The sequence below is a fragment of the Helianthus annuus genome, chromosome 12 (assembly GCF_002127325.2).
Source record: "Helianthus annuus cultivar XRQ/B chromosome 12, HanXRQr2.0-SUNRISE, whole genome shotgun sequence".
Classification (NCBI taxonomy): domain Eukaryota; kingdom Viridiplantae; phylum Streptophyta; class Magnoliopsida; order Asterales; family Asteraceae; genus Helianthus; species Helianthus annuus.
This window is the reverse complement of record NC_035444.2, coordinates 27,082,565-27,099,885: the sequence shown is the minus strand read 5'-3', so window position 1 is coordinate 27,099,885 and position 17,321 is coordinate 27,082,565. Positions and strand designations below refer to the sequence as shown.

Below are 17,321 nucleotides of genomic sequence, written 5' to 3'. Positions count from 1 at the left end.
ACGCACGGAGCATGTCTTCAATTGTACGAATCGTTCTTTCAGTCTGCCCGTCGGTTTGCGGGTGGAATGCGGTACTCAAATTCAGCGTCGTACCAAGAGCTGCTTGAAAAGTTTCCCACAATCTCGATGTAAACCGAGCATCGCGATCCGAAATGATGTCTCGAGGCGTACCATGATTCTTAATGATCTCGTCGGTGTAGATTTGGGCTAGCTTGGCCACCTTGTAGTCTTCTCGTATTGGCAGAAAGTGGGCTGATTTGGTTAGACGGTCGACTATAACCCAAATACTGTCGTGTCCTGATGGCGTGGTCGGAAGCTTAGTTATGAAATCCATAGCTATGCTTTCCCACTTCCACACGGGTATCGGCGGTTGTTCGAGTAAGCCTGAAGGTCTTTGGTGTTCAGCCTTGACTCTTGCACAAGTTAAACAGCTACCAACATATAGAGCAATATCCCTTTTCATCCCAGGCCACCAGTACTTGTAGCGAAGGTCCTGGTACATTTTGTCCGCACCGGGATGAATGGAATATCGGGATTTGTGGGCTTCGTTCATGATGATCTTTCGCAAATCTGTCCTCCTTGGAACCCAGATTCGGTCCAGATAATAGAATATCCCGTTGGCTTTGCTCACGAGTTGAGTTCCATCGTGATAGATTCGTTCTTTCTTCAACGTACGCTCGTTAAAGCAAGCGTGTTGTGCTTCGCGGATGAGAGCTTCGAGGTTATACTGAGTCTGGATGTTTCGAACACCTATCACGTAATTCTTTCTGCTGAGGGCGTCTGCAACTACATTCGCCTTGCCTGGGTGATAACGGATCTCACAGTCGTAATCGTTGAGGAGTTCTACCCATCGGCGTTGACGCATATTGAGTTCTCTCTGGTTAAAGATATGTTGTAGGCTCTTGTGATCAGTGAAGATCGTACACTTTGTACCATACAGGTAGTGTCGCCAAATCTTTAAGGCAAAGACAACTGCGCCTAGCTCGAGGTCATGGGTTGTATAGTTCTTCTCGTGGATTTTGAGCTGTCGAGATGCGTAAGCTATAACCTTGTCTCGTTGCATGAGAACACAGCCAAGTCCAAGGTTTGAAGCATCACAATAGACAACGAAGTCATCGCTTCCGTCCGGCAGTGTAAGAACTGGTGCATGGCACAGCATGTGTTTGAGGGTTTGGAAAGCAGTCTCCTGCGCGGTTCCCCACACAAAAGGCTTGTCCTTATGAGTAAGGGAGGTAAGCGGTACAGCAATCTTTGAGAATCCTTCGATGAATCGCCGGTAGTAACCAGCTAACCCGAGAAAAGAGCGAACTTCTGACGGATTCTTTGGCGTAACCCATCCCTTGACTGCCTCAATCTTTGCAGGATCAACGTGTATACCCCGGCTATTCACAATGTGACCCAGAAATTGAACCTCCTCCAACCAGAACTCACACTTGGAGAATTTGGCGTAGAGTTGGTTCCCCTGAAGCAACTCGAGAACCAATCGCAAATGCTGCGCATGTTCGGCCCTCGATCTGGAATAGATCAGGACATCGTCGATGAATACAATGACGAAACGGTCTAAGAACGGTTTACACACGCGATTCATCAGATCCATAAAGACCGCGGGTGCATTGGTTAAACCAAAAGGCATGACAACAAATTCGTAGTGGCCGTAACGGGTTCGAAAAGCGGTTTTGGGTATGTCTTCCTCTTGAATCCGCAACTGATGGTAGCCTGAACGTAGATCAATCTTGGAGAAACACTGAGCACCTTGTAGTTGGTCAAACAGATCATCGATTCTTGGTAAAGGGTATCGGTTCTTGATGGTCAGCTTGTTCAATTCCCGGTAATCGATGCACATTCGGAACGACCCGTCCTTCTTTTTGACGAAAAGGACTGGTGCGCCCCATGGAGAAGTGCTCGGGCGAATGAAGCCTTTTTCAAGTAACTCCTGGAGTTGGTTTGAGAGTTCTCGCATCTCAGATGGAGCGAGTCGATACGGAGCCTTGGCTACTGGGTTGGCTCCTGGAATAAGGTCGATTCGAAAGTCGATATCATGGCTTGGAGGTAATCCAGGAAGATCATCAGGGAATACCTGAGGAAATTCTCGGACAACGGGGACATCCTTGACCTCAACTTTCTTTTTCTTGTCCGTCTCAGCTACAACAATGTTGGCCAAGAAGGCTCGATATTCCTTGCGGAGATATTTGCGAGCTTGAAGACAGGACATGAGCTTGAGATCTTTCGCAGTAGTTTCACCATAAACACATAGAATATCACCACTAGCTAGCACAAAACGAATCATCTTATCAGCACACACAACTTCAGCATGGTTTTCACGAAGAAAGTCCATGCCTACTATGACATCGAAACTTCCGAGTTGCATTGGAATGAGATTAATCGGGAATATATGATTGTTGAGCGTGAGAGTACAATCACGGAGCACAGAATTGACAGCAATGGTTCTCCCGGTAGCGATTTCTACTTCGAAAGGCGTCGAAAGATAAGAGCGCTTACGTCTAAGAAGCTTCTCAAATTCAAATGACACAAAGCAGTTATCGGCTCCAGTATCAAACAAACATGATGCATATATACCATTCACAAGGAACGTACCATTGACCACGTTGTTATCAGCTTGAGCCTGGCGTGCATTGATGTTGAAAGTTCTGGCGTGAGCGGCTTGTTGTTGAGGCTGTTGTTGTTGTTGCTGGGGTTGTTGGGCTTCTTGTTTCACCACCCTGTTCGGGCACCGGTTTGCGAAGTGGTTAGGGTCACCACATGCAAAGCAGGTCCGAACATTGTTTGCTGGGGTCTGTGCAGCTTGAGGAGCTTGAGGAGCAGGGAGTAGAGCCTGGTTGACAGCGGCTTGAGCTTGAGCTTGACGGGGACCATAGCGACAACTCGCAGTGAAATGCCCGTAGACGTTGCAGTGAACACAGAAACGGCAGGCCACACCCACCGGGTGATGATAAGAACATGTAGCACAGAGTGGGTGGGGGCCGGTGTACGCACGCTTCGCCGGCGGCGCATTGATCACTGGCGCAGTGCGCTGTGGTTGTTGCTGTTGTGGCGGTACTGACTGAAGAGGAGCAGCATTGGTTGCAGCAGCACAACCCTTGTTCTTCTTTCTTCTTCTCGAGGACTTGGAGGCTTGAGCAGTAGGGTTGTCGGTTGATGCAGTAGTAACTTGATGCAACGACTTGGATGGCTTATCCCAGACACCAGCCTTAACTCGCTTGTCGTTAATCTCGGCAGCGAGTAGGTAGGTTTCCTCGATCGTTGCGGGTTTGGTGGCGTGAACAAAGTCTGCGACACAATCCGGAAGAGCACGGATGTATTTCTTGATGGTCATGTCAGAAGTCTTGACCTGGTCGGGACATATGATACTCAATTGCTTGAAACGAGCAGTGAGACCAGCATTGTCTCCCTCCTTTTGCTTGATACTCCAGAACTCATCCTCCAACTTTTGGCGTTCGTGGGGAGGACAGAACTCGTCCATCATGATCGCTTTCAATTCCTTCCACGTCAGCTCGTATGCAGCGTCGTTCCCGCGCTTGTTCCTTTCTGCGGTCCACCAGTCCAAAGCTCGCGACTGGAAGACACCGGTAGCATTGAGAGTACGGAGGTGATCTGGGCATCCGCTTTGACGAAGGGTGACTTCCACCGAGTCAAACCAATGAAACAGAGCCGTAGGGCCATCTTCACCGGTAAACTCTTTTGGCCCACATGCCTTGAATTGTTTGAAGCTAAAAGTAGCTTTGTTGGGATCTTTGGGCGTGAGGGTTCGGGATTCCTCAGATGACTTGCTTGCGTTCTCGAACACATCACTGACGGCTTTCGCCAGGGTCTTAGAGATGATAGCAGCCAGACGTCGATCTCTTTTCTCCTGGCGGGTAAGACGCGAGCGTGATCTAGGTTGTCCAGATGACGACATGGTCTGCAATAGACATCGCCATAGGGCTCAACACAACGAATTCGAGTCTCGCACGTCTTAGTTTACTAAAGCTTAGAATCACGTCGCATTTCACGTCACGTAACACATACAAACACATAAGCACATAATCATAGTGGCACATAAGCACAGAAGCAATTAGGGCACATAAGCAATTAAGCAAATAGAGCACTTAATTTCCTATACACGTACGAAATTTTATCACAGAAGCAGTCAGAAAACAGAAACCTATATCCACATGTCGAGTGTCATTCGTTTTGCGTATCGGATAGCATCACATCGTATCGTCTAACTTAGTCGTATATCGTAGTATGGCACACTGGTTTCGTTTAGATCACATCCACACGGATTTGAATCGAGATAGGATAACAACGAAAGTCACGCAGATTGATAACAAATGGAGTAACCAACAAATCTTAAAAACACGTAAACAGGTAAATCATATAAAATCAACAAAGCAACACTCAAAATCGGAAAGTGGATTGTCTGCGGCTACTAGACTTTGACTAACCATGGCAATTTAACTATTCACAGTTGACTTGTTGTCACTTTCGACTCTAGGGGACATGCTCCTGCCTCGATTCTTGGGCATTATGCATGCGCATTCTAGGTCATACTCGTGAGTTCAGGTCGTTGGAGTCCGTCAATTGCCTTGGCGAGATGAAATAATGTTGGAAAAACTGCCAAGGTTAGGGTTTCACCCCTAGCTTAGCAATTTCTTCCTTGTTTTAAGAAAATTCAGAGGAAAGTTTCCATCAAATTAAGGGTTTCAGCCCTGATTTGGTATAATTCTCCCCCGTTTGTTGATAGAAATCGCACAAAATAATTGACAAAAATTTGTAATTTAGGCAGGAATTTGCGGGTTTCACTCCTAATCCCGTCCAAATTACAAAATTTGGCTCGGAGTCCGGATGTAATGATAGAATAGAAGGAAACAGCACAAAATAAGCACATAAACTTGGTCTCTTGGTTCCTAACTATAGTCTAGGTCTCTAAGACAGCGATCCGGACTAGATCGTGTCTAACCTAATTCCCTATAGTTATGGCTCTGATACCAATCTGTCACACCCCAACCGATGGCGGAATCATCGGGGCGCGGCACTGAGCGAAACAGATTGTTCAGAAGTTTCCACAACAACTATCATACAATTCAGTTATATAACACGTCCCATACCGTGTCCCAAATAATAACAAGTTATCATAGAAAATCAACTAAACAATATGGGAACTGTTCCGACAACTCAAATTCTTAATTATTACAGACCAAAAGTAAATGTTGTTTTAAGACCTCTAGACGACCACTGTGGATCTTACTGACTACAGGTGCCAGTGCAAGATCTACAGATAATTATGGCCCTGGAACAGGTACGTGGACACTGTCCTAAGGACACAGGCTCCTAGAAGTTTATTATTGCCTCGCTTCCCTAGCACGCTAGTAGCTTAAACACCTGCCACATACGTTAAAATAAAAGTCAATACATATAATGTAAAGGTGAGTACACAAGTTTGATATAGCATATAGAGTTCGAATAGTTTACGCATAACCAAGCACGTACACAAGGGCAAACGATGCATGTAAATTATCAACATGGGACCATCAATACCAATGACTTCGAGTTGACTGTTCGAGACAGTTCGCAATACATGATTACCACCGTAATCCATGCAGGTAATTGTCCTTAGCAACCCCCGTGTGAACGGGTGCTGAGTCCAAACTATAGTACTACGTTGCTAAAGCAGGTAGATAGCACTCCACGTGTAAACATAATGAACAGCAATCATTTAGACAAGTAATACATGCAAGTAGGTTAGCGTTCAAATAGTTTGAGTTGTTTTGTGAATTTGATAGAGAACGTATGTAACACCCAAAAGTGCTGAAAGCAAAAAGGGATCGAGTATACTCACAGTGATTGGTTGTGGATTGAAGGGAGCACTGAGAATAGGTTAGCCTGAATAGTTCGATAACACAACGATGAGTAACGCGGAAAAAGAGTAAACAATGTACTTGGATCGAGTAGGCCATTCGATCGGACAGCAGTTCGATCGAGTGGGCTGTTCGATTGGTTTGAAAGTCCGTTCGAACATCCATTCGATCGGCTGGCTGGCTCGATCGGCTGGTTCTTTCAAGTGGATTGTTTCTTCCTTTGATGTGAAAGATGTGTTTGTGTATGATGGTTTGTACTACCTTTCAAGTTGGCCGATCGAACAGCTGTTCGATCGGTTAGCCCAACCGATCGGTTAGCACTTCGTTGTTTTCAAATATGTCACTCGATCGGCTGGCATGTTCGATCGGGTGACATTCCAATGTTTTGAAAAGTCTAAGTGTTGAAGTATAGTATCTCATGATTCGAGCAGTAATGTTTACAATCGAGTGGCTCGATCGATCGAACAGAACCTCGTCAATACTACACTTTTGTGAGTTGGTGGGACTAAGTGCTAGTCGATCGGTTAGCCTAGCCGATCGGCTGGCGTAGTCGATCGAACATCACTTTGTCAATAATACACTTTGAGTTTGAGGGCCTAAGTGCTAGTCGATCGGTTAGCCTAGCCGATCGGCTGGCATAGTCGTTCGGTTGGGCTGTTCGATCGAACAGCCTAGCCGTTCGGCCAGCTTCTCGATTCGGTTAACCTTTCATTTAACACTTAGTTATTCCCGTTAATTGTTGATGTTTTAGAAATATTTTGACTACGAGTTGAACCACGAAACTGAAGTCTCCATTTAGCCTACTGACTCGAGCAGGAATCACCCAAACTCGGTCAGAGACGGTTTGGAACCCAAGTTTAACGTTTAACCCGGAATCGGTATATCTCTCGGTAGAACCCGAATCTTTGAACCATGTGTTTGTTTAGATTGATTTATAAGTCGGTTCAAGCTCGTTTTCACCGGTTTGAGTGTAAAAGAGTTGAAAGATAGATGAAAACCCATCTTCCAATCCTTTCCCACCGTGAAATGTTAAGATCTTTGGTAGATTTTAAGTTATTGATGTGGAAATCGGTTAGATCTAGCTTATTCATGGTTGAATGAAGTCAAGAACATGAAGTTCTTGATGAACACCAAGAACACCATGATGACATCACTCAAGAACACCTAGATCTTGGTGATTTCATGGATGAAATTCAGATTTTGAAAGATAGAAAGATGGAGAATCGATTAATGAACAAAAACGTACAAAGATTAGAGCGAAATACTTACCGGTTTGAGAGAAATCTGAGGTTTAGTGAGAAGAAGAGGCTGGTCGGTCAGAGCTTTTCCAAAAGTGGAAAGCTTGACAAGGACAGCCCTATTTATAGGCTTCCAAAAGAGGAAAGGTCAGCTGATCGAACAACATCCCTGATCGAGCAGCTGTCCGATCGAACAGCCTGTTCGATCGGCTAGCCTGTTCGATCAGGTTGCCCTGTTCGATCGGCTTGCCTTGTTTTGAGTGTTTTGCGACGATTTTCGATATTCCGACTTAGAACGATGATTTGAGGATGATAGAATTTCCTAACCAAATTACTTTTAGTCCCAACTACTATATCTAACATACAAGCATCCTTACAACCATTTCGGGTTCGATTTCCATTGAGTTTGATTCACCTTTGAGTCTTGATTGATTTGATTGATTCACCACACACTCTTAACATAAAAGTAAGCATGCACAAGTAACACATAAGGCACACACACACGTATAAAAGTACTAAAATCCCCACACTTGAGTTCGATGATTGATTTGATTAGCTTGATTATTGATTGACTAACTTTATTGCGTTGTTACTTCCTATCATTCACAGTCGGTCGTTGATTCACAGTTCGATTATCGGTCGATTAGTTTGATTATACAACACTTACTCCAAATAATACGAAAATCAAAATGAAACTAAAATGAAATTAATCTTTATTAATCTTTAATTCCAATAACAGTCAACACTTGACTTTGACTTTGACTTTGGAAAACACGGGGTGTTACAACGGTGTCGATTAAATCTTTATCTAACTCATCAAATTTTTGGTGGATATGGTTGGCTTGGGTTTGTCGTTCGTATCACCTTATATATGTCTTATGGCTGTCATGAATTCATACATATGACTCTAAATTGGATGTCGAAGTTGTCTTGGCATGGCAGGTATGGATTTTGTTTTTTTTTGTGGTTTTTTTTTGTGCTTTCTATACTTTGAGAACATGAACATTGTACCAGAGAAAATTGAATAGGCCGTGATGATAATGATATATAAGAAAAATCGTCTATCTTTGTTGTTTTGGCGTGGCAATCCGATGATTTGCAGCCACGATGAGGTAGTATATCTGAGCCTACGAATACACATCTAACCAAATCAGATGTATTCATATTGGAAGTTCATTGTCGATGATATTGCTGTTGGTGCTTCTCTTTAAGAGATTATTTGGGTTTGTTTCTTTCCATCAGTTTTGTTGCTTTATGTTATAGAGACTTTTGAGGTTTTTGTTATGGTTATGTTGAATTAATCAGTTTAACGTGTTTTAGTTAGTGTCTTTAGTTGTCGACTTTTTGGTGCAAGTTGTATGGACATTACCTTAGATGCTTTGAAAACATAATGAACATGAACATTTTAACAGAGAAGAAAATTGAATGGGCCATGATGAGATAAGAAAAATCATCTATCTACGTTGTTATGGCGTGGCAATCTGATGATTTGCAGCCACAATGAGGTGGTATATCTGCGCCTGCGAACACAAATCTAACCAAACCTGATGTGTTCATATTGGAAGTTTACCTTTGATGATGTTGTTGGTGCTTCTCTTCAAGAGATTGATTTGGAATTTGAAATTTTCTTTCTAACTGTTGATTTTTAATCCTATCATAAGAGAACTCAGAACAGTGACTTCTTGACGTGACAGTTTAATTGAATTCGTGATGACTTTTTCAAAGTTTCTCCAAAATTTCAGGTGCAAGCTACAAATTCGAAGAAATGTTGTGTTCGACCTAAATATTGTGTTCGGCCTAGCTCTGGGTATGTGTTTCCTAACTTTACCTGCAATGTCAAATGTTTCTTTTGTATGCCTTTTGTTTTTATAAGAAAAACCCAACACCGTTTTACTATTGTAAATGAATTTTTTACTGCAGGTTTGTTTTTTCTTATGGCATTTGCACCGGTTTGATAATGGATAGTTCAGGTGGGTAATTAGTGTTAGTGGTTTGATATTGGTCACTTTTAGAACTATTTTGTGTCTGCTTTAATAGAATTATAGAATATTTGGTTCTTTTTAAAAGTTATCTTGCTGAAATTTACAATGTGTACAAATCTGTCAAGTTGAGGAAACCAAGCGTGAGTTGCTTCAGCAATTGTGGAGAAGATGATATGGGCAAGTCTTATGATAATAGACCCTACATGTTGAATAATGCACATCAGGTGATTGTTTAATGAATACATCATCTTGTATGTTTTGCACAAATCTATTTTTTAAATCACATGATCTCCATCAGACTCTTGGTAAATATGGGGAAAAACTCATACACCATTCTCTCTAATTCAAAATTTTATAGAAAGCTAAAGTATTATGTCCGTTTGATCATGATATGTTGCTTTTGTGTTAAAAATAAATTATTTTTTTTTTGTTTTAATAAAAATCACCAAGTCAATCACATGATGACATACTCCATTTTTGTTTAATCCACTGAGGGAGCCAATGATATCCATAACAGACCATAGCTTTAGTTGACCTGATGGACTTCATTTGTGTAGGACACAAATTCAGTTAAACTTTTGGAAGGTAAATAAATTTCTCTTTTAACAAGATTTGCTTATTCGATTTAGTGTTTTAGAGCTCAAATTTTCGATCAAAGGAGTTGTCCATCGACCAGTAGACGAGTTTTGTAGCTCTTCTCCAGGCATGAATGCCTGTCCAAGTTGAGACGTTCATTTAGCTTTTTCCATCATTACCTAATTTAAAATTTCGTTATGCTTTATGTTGTAATAGGTTTTTGTATATCATATGGGTTGAAGTTTTGATACTTGCATATTGAGGTTTTTGTGTAGTTAAACCTAAATGACAGTAGCTTTTTACTTTTGTTGAATTTAGCGTCTCCTTTTTTGTTTGCAAGACTCTTATCATCAGCCGTTCTTACATGATTTTCAAGATAACCCTTTCCGAATCCCTATTTTAGCTAAAATTCAAGCAAACAGAGACCATTCGAGTAATTTACACCCGTGAACTACGACTCCCTATTTAATTAACCCGGGTTACCCCGCGCAACGCGCGTAGAGGAATAACCCTAGTTGTTATTAAAATCAAAGGTAATGAACATTTAGTATATTAAATTAAATTAACTCTTGATATTTTTTTAAATATTGATAAATAGTTAGTATTTTTCTCAACTTTTGTTCTTTTAAGTTTTTTCAGAAAAGTTGAATAAGTAGTTGTATTTAAACTTTTTTCCTGACTTTCTATAGGTTTTTTTTTTCTAATTTTTTTAAAAGGGTTTTGTATTCAAATAGAATATTTCGTTGGTATAGGTATTGTGCTGAAGTGAACCAATTATGACCCAACAACATCGGTACATATATGTGTATTATCGGAATCGGTACCAGTGTTTGGCTTGATTTTTGATTTATGTAAAACATGCGATGGTATCTTCTTGGTCATTCCACGACTTTATTTTTTTTTTCTCTTTCATTTGGTATAACGAGTGACTATACCGTACCAAGTTGAGCCGATACCAATTGAATTCGCGCTACAAATTTTTTTATTACTGTATTAAGTGATGAACATTAATTGATATTATTTTATTAATATTAATAAACGATTGTATTTTTTATCAACTTCTGTTCTTTAAGTTTTTCAAAAAAAAAAGTTGAATAAGTAGTCCTAATTAAACTATTTTTTTATCGACATTATGGTATAAGTTTTTTTTTTCCCTGAAAACGGTGTTGTATTCAAATAGAATATTTCTTTGGTATAGATAGGTATTGTGATGAAGCGAACCAATTATGACCCAACAACATCGATACATGTATGTGTATTATCGAAATCGGTACCAATGATTGGTTTTATGGTTTTCGATTTATGTAAAAGATGCGACGATATCCTTATGGTCATTCTACGACTTTATTTCTTTGGTTTTTCTCTTTAGTTTGGTATAACGAGTGACGGTACTGTACCAATTCGAGCCTATACAAACTGAATTCCCGTCGCGTAACGCGGGGGAATCCCACTAGTTATACATATGAATTGAAGGTTATGATGAATAGTAAAATAAATTTCTTATGTTATTATTTTATATTTTTAATTTCCAATTTCAACCCTATACTTTAAATAATTTACGCTTTTAATCAATTTAGAGATATTAACAGAAAGTTATGATGAATAATAGTTGAAATATTTTTAAGTATTTGTTTTTATTTAGTAATATTTTATCAAGGTATTCTTTTTATTAGTAGCATTTTGTTTAGCATTGAGTTTGATTTTTTTATAATAACTTACATTTGGATCACTACGATAACGACACGATATATGTTATCAAACAAAAAGCCATAAAAATTAATACATACCAGTACTGATGTTGTTCAGTTCGGCACGGTATGATAGCAATACAATCTTAGTTTATCGAAAGGAAAAACAATAAAAATAAATCCCGGTAATGATACAAATGTTGTTCAGTCAGTTTCGGTTTGGGTTGGTACGATAGCGGCACAATAGCCGTTTTCCATAATGTTTATATGCCAACGTTGAAAAAATAAACATAGAACGCAAACAAACCAAACTGATATCAACTGAATAACATACAAATCAAATGATGTGTTGTGTTGTGTTGTGAGGGTTGATGCGTTGTATTGCAAGCAGCCGACGCAAGTTCGATTGCTGTTGTGTCCGATTCTATGTTTTGCCAATGTGGGGCTAGCCCACTTGGTAGAGGCATGTGCCTCTTAAGGAAGATGTTCCAGGTTCAAATCCTGGTCAAGAGTGATAAATATTAGCATTATTGGTGAATAAAGTAGACCAGGCGTTGTCATTAAACAAAATGAACGACATCGGTACTGGCATGGATGTTCGTTTTTATTGTTTTAAATCGATGTAAGGTTTTCTCTTTCGGTTACTATAACAAGTGTAGGTACCATAACGAACCGAAAAAATACCAACTGAATTTTCACCGCGAAGTGCGAGAGGAAAATCACTAGTTGTGTATTAAATTAGCAAATATCTATTTAAAAAAAAAGATGCTCGTTCCTTATGACTACTCATAACTACTCAATTCTATCATTATAAAGGTAAAACTAAAACAAATTATTTTAGTATCATAAAACATAATGGCATTCAAACAAAGTTAATTATGATATTATTATTTCACCTTTTATATAGTAAAGTGTATATTATTGTAATATTTTTTTGAACGTCCAACATAAGAAATATTATTGTAATATTATCCAATCATTTCAAAGGTAATTAAATATCCTGTATACATTTTGGCAGACTGGGTCAACAAATAATTCGACAATTGACGGTGACATTTTTGTTAATAAATTCACGCATTTTTTGTGCGGGGATTTTTAAAGCAACAACTCAACAAGTCTAAATCATTTCGAGTCATTTTAAAATTAAAAGTGTATATATATATATTGAACGGACAACTAAATCACCGAACAAACATCCTTGGATGCACTTAATCGAGTAAATACACCCGCTCCTCCATAACGGTCAGAGTTAGATACATACCCGAGCCACCACTTCCGGGGAAAAATCGCCGCCTGAAGGCCCACAGGAGTAAAACCCGGTTCGGCTCGGTTTCGAACTGGCGAAACTTCATTGCCAATACCAATGTCCTTCAAAGTGATGCTAGTGGGAGTTGAACTTGAGACCTTAAGGAGAGAAACCAAATGACTAACCACTAGAACAACTTGTCAGGAAAAAAAATGTATTTTATTAATTTATGTCGTCTCATTTGTGGCAGAATCGACGTGTTAAGAGAAACATATAAGAGTAAATTACGTTTTTGGCCCCTGTGGTTATATCACTTTTACTATATTAGCCCAAAACAAGAATTTTTAACATATCTGCCCTCATGGTCTCTATAACTGACCATTTTGACCCCTAAATCTAACCATTTTGGCCCCCATGGTCTCTACAACTAACCATTTTGGCCCCCATGATCTCTAGACTTAGGGGCCAAAATGGTTAGTTATAGAGACCATGAGGACAGATATGTTAAAAATTATTATTTTGGGCTAATATAGTAAAAGTGATATAACCACAAGGCCTAAAAACGTAATTTACTCAACATATAAACACATGTCGTGTGAATATCTACGTTGATCCCGTGGTTAATTTTAATGAATTTTTATAATTATAATTACGTTTTCCTTCTATTTTTTACTCATGGTTATTTATACTATTTTGTGAGTTTGTGGTATGATGCCCCGATCGCGTTGTGAGGCGGTAGGCTGAATATTACTCAAACAATTAAATAAACTATCATAGTTTTGTTAAAAAAAACTAAAATGATGGCAAGACCGTAATTTTGAGCTCGGGGCAAAACTGCAAATTGTCAGGACTAATGAGCGAGTGTTGGGCATCTACTTGACACACAAAAAAAATTTAGTCAACCAACTAAAACAAAACACTTCTATAGTTTTGCTAAAAAAAACTAAAACGATGGCAATACTATAATTTTGAGTTGGGGGTAAAATTGTAATTTTTGCCCGAGGTAAAATCGTAATTTGTCAAAAGTTAAAACGATGGCAATGCTGTAATTTTTAAATAGGGGCAAAATCGTAACTTTGACAAGGGAAAAATTCGTAATTTTTAACTGCGTTAAATCATATCATACACGGGCCAATGAGGGATTTAAAAAGAAACTAAAACGATGGTAATAATGTAATTCTTAACTGTGCCAAGGTAAAATCGTAATTTGCCAAAAGTTAAAGCGATAACAATAATGTAAATTTTAACTGGGGCAAAATTGTAATTTTTTGCCAAGGTAAAATAGTAATTTGCCAAAAGCTAAAGCGATGACAATAAAATAAATTTTAACCAGTGGTAAAATAACTTTGAACAGAGGGGAAAGGGTATGGTTTTTTGGTCAAATAATCGGAACCGAAACCGAACCAGTTATAGCAATAAGCGGTTCCAACCCTTAAAATCAGAAACCGAAACCGGTTATTAAAATACCGGTTTGTGCACCTCTAGGGAGAACCCATGTCAAAGGTAGAAAGAATTGTCTTTTTGTATATCAATACTCTAAGAACACTAAGGCCATAAATGTTGGGTTCGGCCTAATTATTTATTACTAATAGATCAAGCTTGATGACAAAACCATTGGATCTCTACTCTTGGTTGCTTTCCAGAAGTATAAAGGATGCTTGGCCAATAGTTGGTTATATTATTTTATGATTATTAGTTTGTTTGCATTTTAATGTGTGAGAATAAAGGGAGTCAGGGAGATATGTTTTCGTGAGTAATGGTTCTTGTTTGTTTACTCTTTTGTATCCCTATATAAGATAAAGGAAGTTCATGAGTTTAGCAAAGATAGGCAGAAAAATTGTTTCAAGAATTCTCTCTAACTAGCTTTATGCCGAGGCGCGCGTTGCGGCGCCTTAAACCGAATCGCTCTCAGTTTGATAACATGAACATAAGTACATTTGCGATTCAATTACTTGTACATTACAACAAATAACACGATGTCATGGTATAATTGTACCGAGATAAAAATATGTTCCTAAAAAAAATGAAAAAGCATAGCATATTTGAAACCACATGCTAACCCAAAACTCTATAATGAATGCGGCCATATAATAAATCTGGTTATCACAAAGTTATTTAAAACAATGGCTCAACCAAGATAATTCTAGGGTCCGAACATACATCCACTTACATATCTACAAAGGCAAATAAGGAGAAATGGGGATCCTGGCGTGCATCGACTTGATTTCATCCTTTGCATCCAGCGAACAACTACATGTAGGTTGCGACTTAATTAACCAAACACGAGACAGAGAGCAACTATATGTAGGTTGTGATTTATTAACCAACAAAATACTCACAATTAAAATTAATAGTTACCGAATATCGATCCAATCAACAAAAACTATTTATGGTTATTTTTTCTCTTTTTTGCTTAAACATAGATTTTACCAAAAACCTAACTGTTGCAAAGTTCGTTTCTTTTCTGATGTAAATTGCATAGGAAAACATAGTTGTCATTTGTTTTGTGAAATCCTTCTTGGGTGAAACCAATAAATAGCAAATACTTTATTTTTATTTTTTTGGTTGAAACCAAGAAACTTTAAAACACATTTTGATTAGTTTATGAAATTTACCGCGTGTGTAGAAATCCAACATGAAGAAGCAAATTTAACAACACCACTGTTGGTGATCGATCAACAAATTTAACAACACCACTGTTGGTGATCGATCATAGTCCAAAATTTCATAGAGAATCAAAATAAATAATAAAACTTGGACTTTTATGGACAACTCACACAGTTGAGTAAAGGCCGTGATTTAATTTGTTTTTACAACAACTACAGTTCATGTTCAATAAAATCTATTGACAACTTCTAGGAACCCATTTATTAATCATGAAATTAGGCGTTTGTATACCGCTCATATAATCCTTAAACTCAACCAATGACTTTTCCCTACTTTTTAAATCACAAAGTGAAAATATATATCAGGTTAACGGGTTAGTATTACTTGCCAAAGTATTGAGGAAGAGGTCAAATCACCAAAGGATTCAGGTTGATTGTAAGCAGAACTGAATCTAAGCTCCAATTTGATGAAACATCGAAGAGAAACTTTCAAATGTTGAACATTTTCTCCCCTTCAATGCCTTCATCTGCTGCATACAAATAGATACAATCATACACATAAATGTCATATAAACACATGTACAACCTCCGGCGTGCGCCTCACACGCGCTTTCTTAATCTAAGGATAGGAGACTTACCAACACAGCGGGCGGCATGCGATTTATGGAGGATAGCTGCTAGGCCCAAATCACCAATCTTAACCTCTCCTTGATTACCATTAATAAAAATATTATCACATTTAAGATCCTGATGAATCACAGGCGGATCATGGCTATGAAGATACACCAAACCTTTCAAGATCTGCCTACACCAATGCTTGATCGCATGGATATTAACCCTTTTATGCTTCTGCCTATACCTAACCAAATCAACAATACACACAATCAAATCAATAACTTACTTTCCGAGTTTAACTTAAAACACTTTTTGCAGTCATTTAACCTGAACTTACTGTCTAAGTGTGCCAGAAGTAAACATCTCAGTAACAAAATTAATATTCTTGTTGTCTGTATCAACCCACCAAGTATAAAACTATATGATATTACTATGCTTTAAAGTCTTCAACAAATGAATTTCACCATACAACCTCTCAAGATCTTCAGGACTTTGAAGAAAATCATATAATTTCACCTGATTCCATGCCACATCTATCCCTTCATACTCATCAAATGCCCTAAACCTACAAAAATAAAAAAAAAGATCACTCATTTTTTTTTTTTTTTTTTTTTTTTTTTTTTTTTTTTTGCCCAAAATTTCTAAAACTACATCAAAAAAAAATGAATTTGGAAAACTACAAATTAAGCGAATTAAACTACATACACTATCTTGGAAGCTCCTTTGCCCAAAATTTCATTATACTGGAACAACAAAGTACAATAAATTACAATGAATTTGAACTTTAAACGATGATTGTTAGTAAAAAATGAAGAAAGTGATGAAAAAAAGGGGGAAAATAAGGGTTTTACCCGACCGTATCTTCCTGTGGGATCTACTCACTGTAACCCTAGGGTTTCGGCTGTTGATCTGAATCGAGGACGGGACCCTAGAACCCACAGCCGTCATCGTCGGCTTCAGCTACCACCGATAGCATTATTGTCGTCATACTATGACGCTTAATCCTCGTTCACCACCGCCTTCTACCATCGTTTCACGCGTCCAAACCACCACAACCCACCACCAGTCTGACCAAAGGCCAAGACGATGGTCGGCGGGAGAGAATGGTCGTTCCGCCATCACCGCCGCTCCTCTCTCTCCCATTCTAACGCTGTTCTCTCTCTCCCTCTCTAATCCCGTGTGGTATGCTCTGTCTCTCTCTCCCCCCGGTGTGGTGGGTTTTTGAAGAATGGGGAAGGGACGGTGAGTTTTAAGCTGGATGCGTGGCAAACCTGATTGTAAAAGGAAATTACAAAAATCGCCTCCAATACTGTTCATTCACTTTTCTTTTTATCATATATAGATTGCTTTCTCGTTTTCTTTTGTTTTCTCAGACCAATCGATTATCGATTGGAACCACAACACAAGATTTCAAAAAGCTTCCGTTCTTGGTAGAAAGAAGAAACCAACTCGGGAGTAAGCTGTCATCAACTTCAAATTAATATCTATTTAAAGTCGATTAGTGCCATGTAG

The 17,321-nt window shown here is 38.9% G+C and overlaps 1 pseudogene; it reads right to left on the bottom strand.

Moving 5' to 3' along the window:
* Positions 1–14,547: 14,547 nt before the first annotated feature.
* Positions 14,548–16,797, bottom strand: LOC110907806 (annotated as a pseudogene).
* Positions 16,798–17,321: the final 524 nt, after the last annotated feature.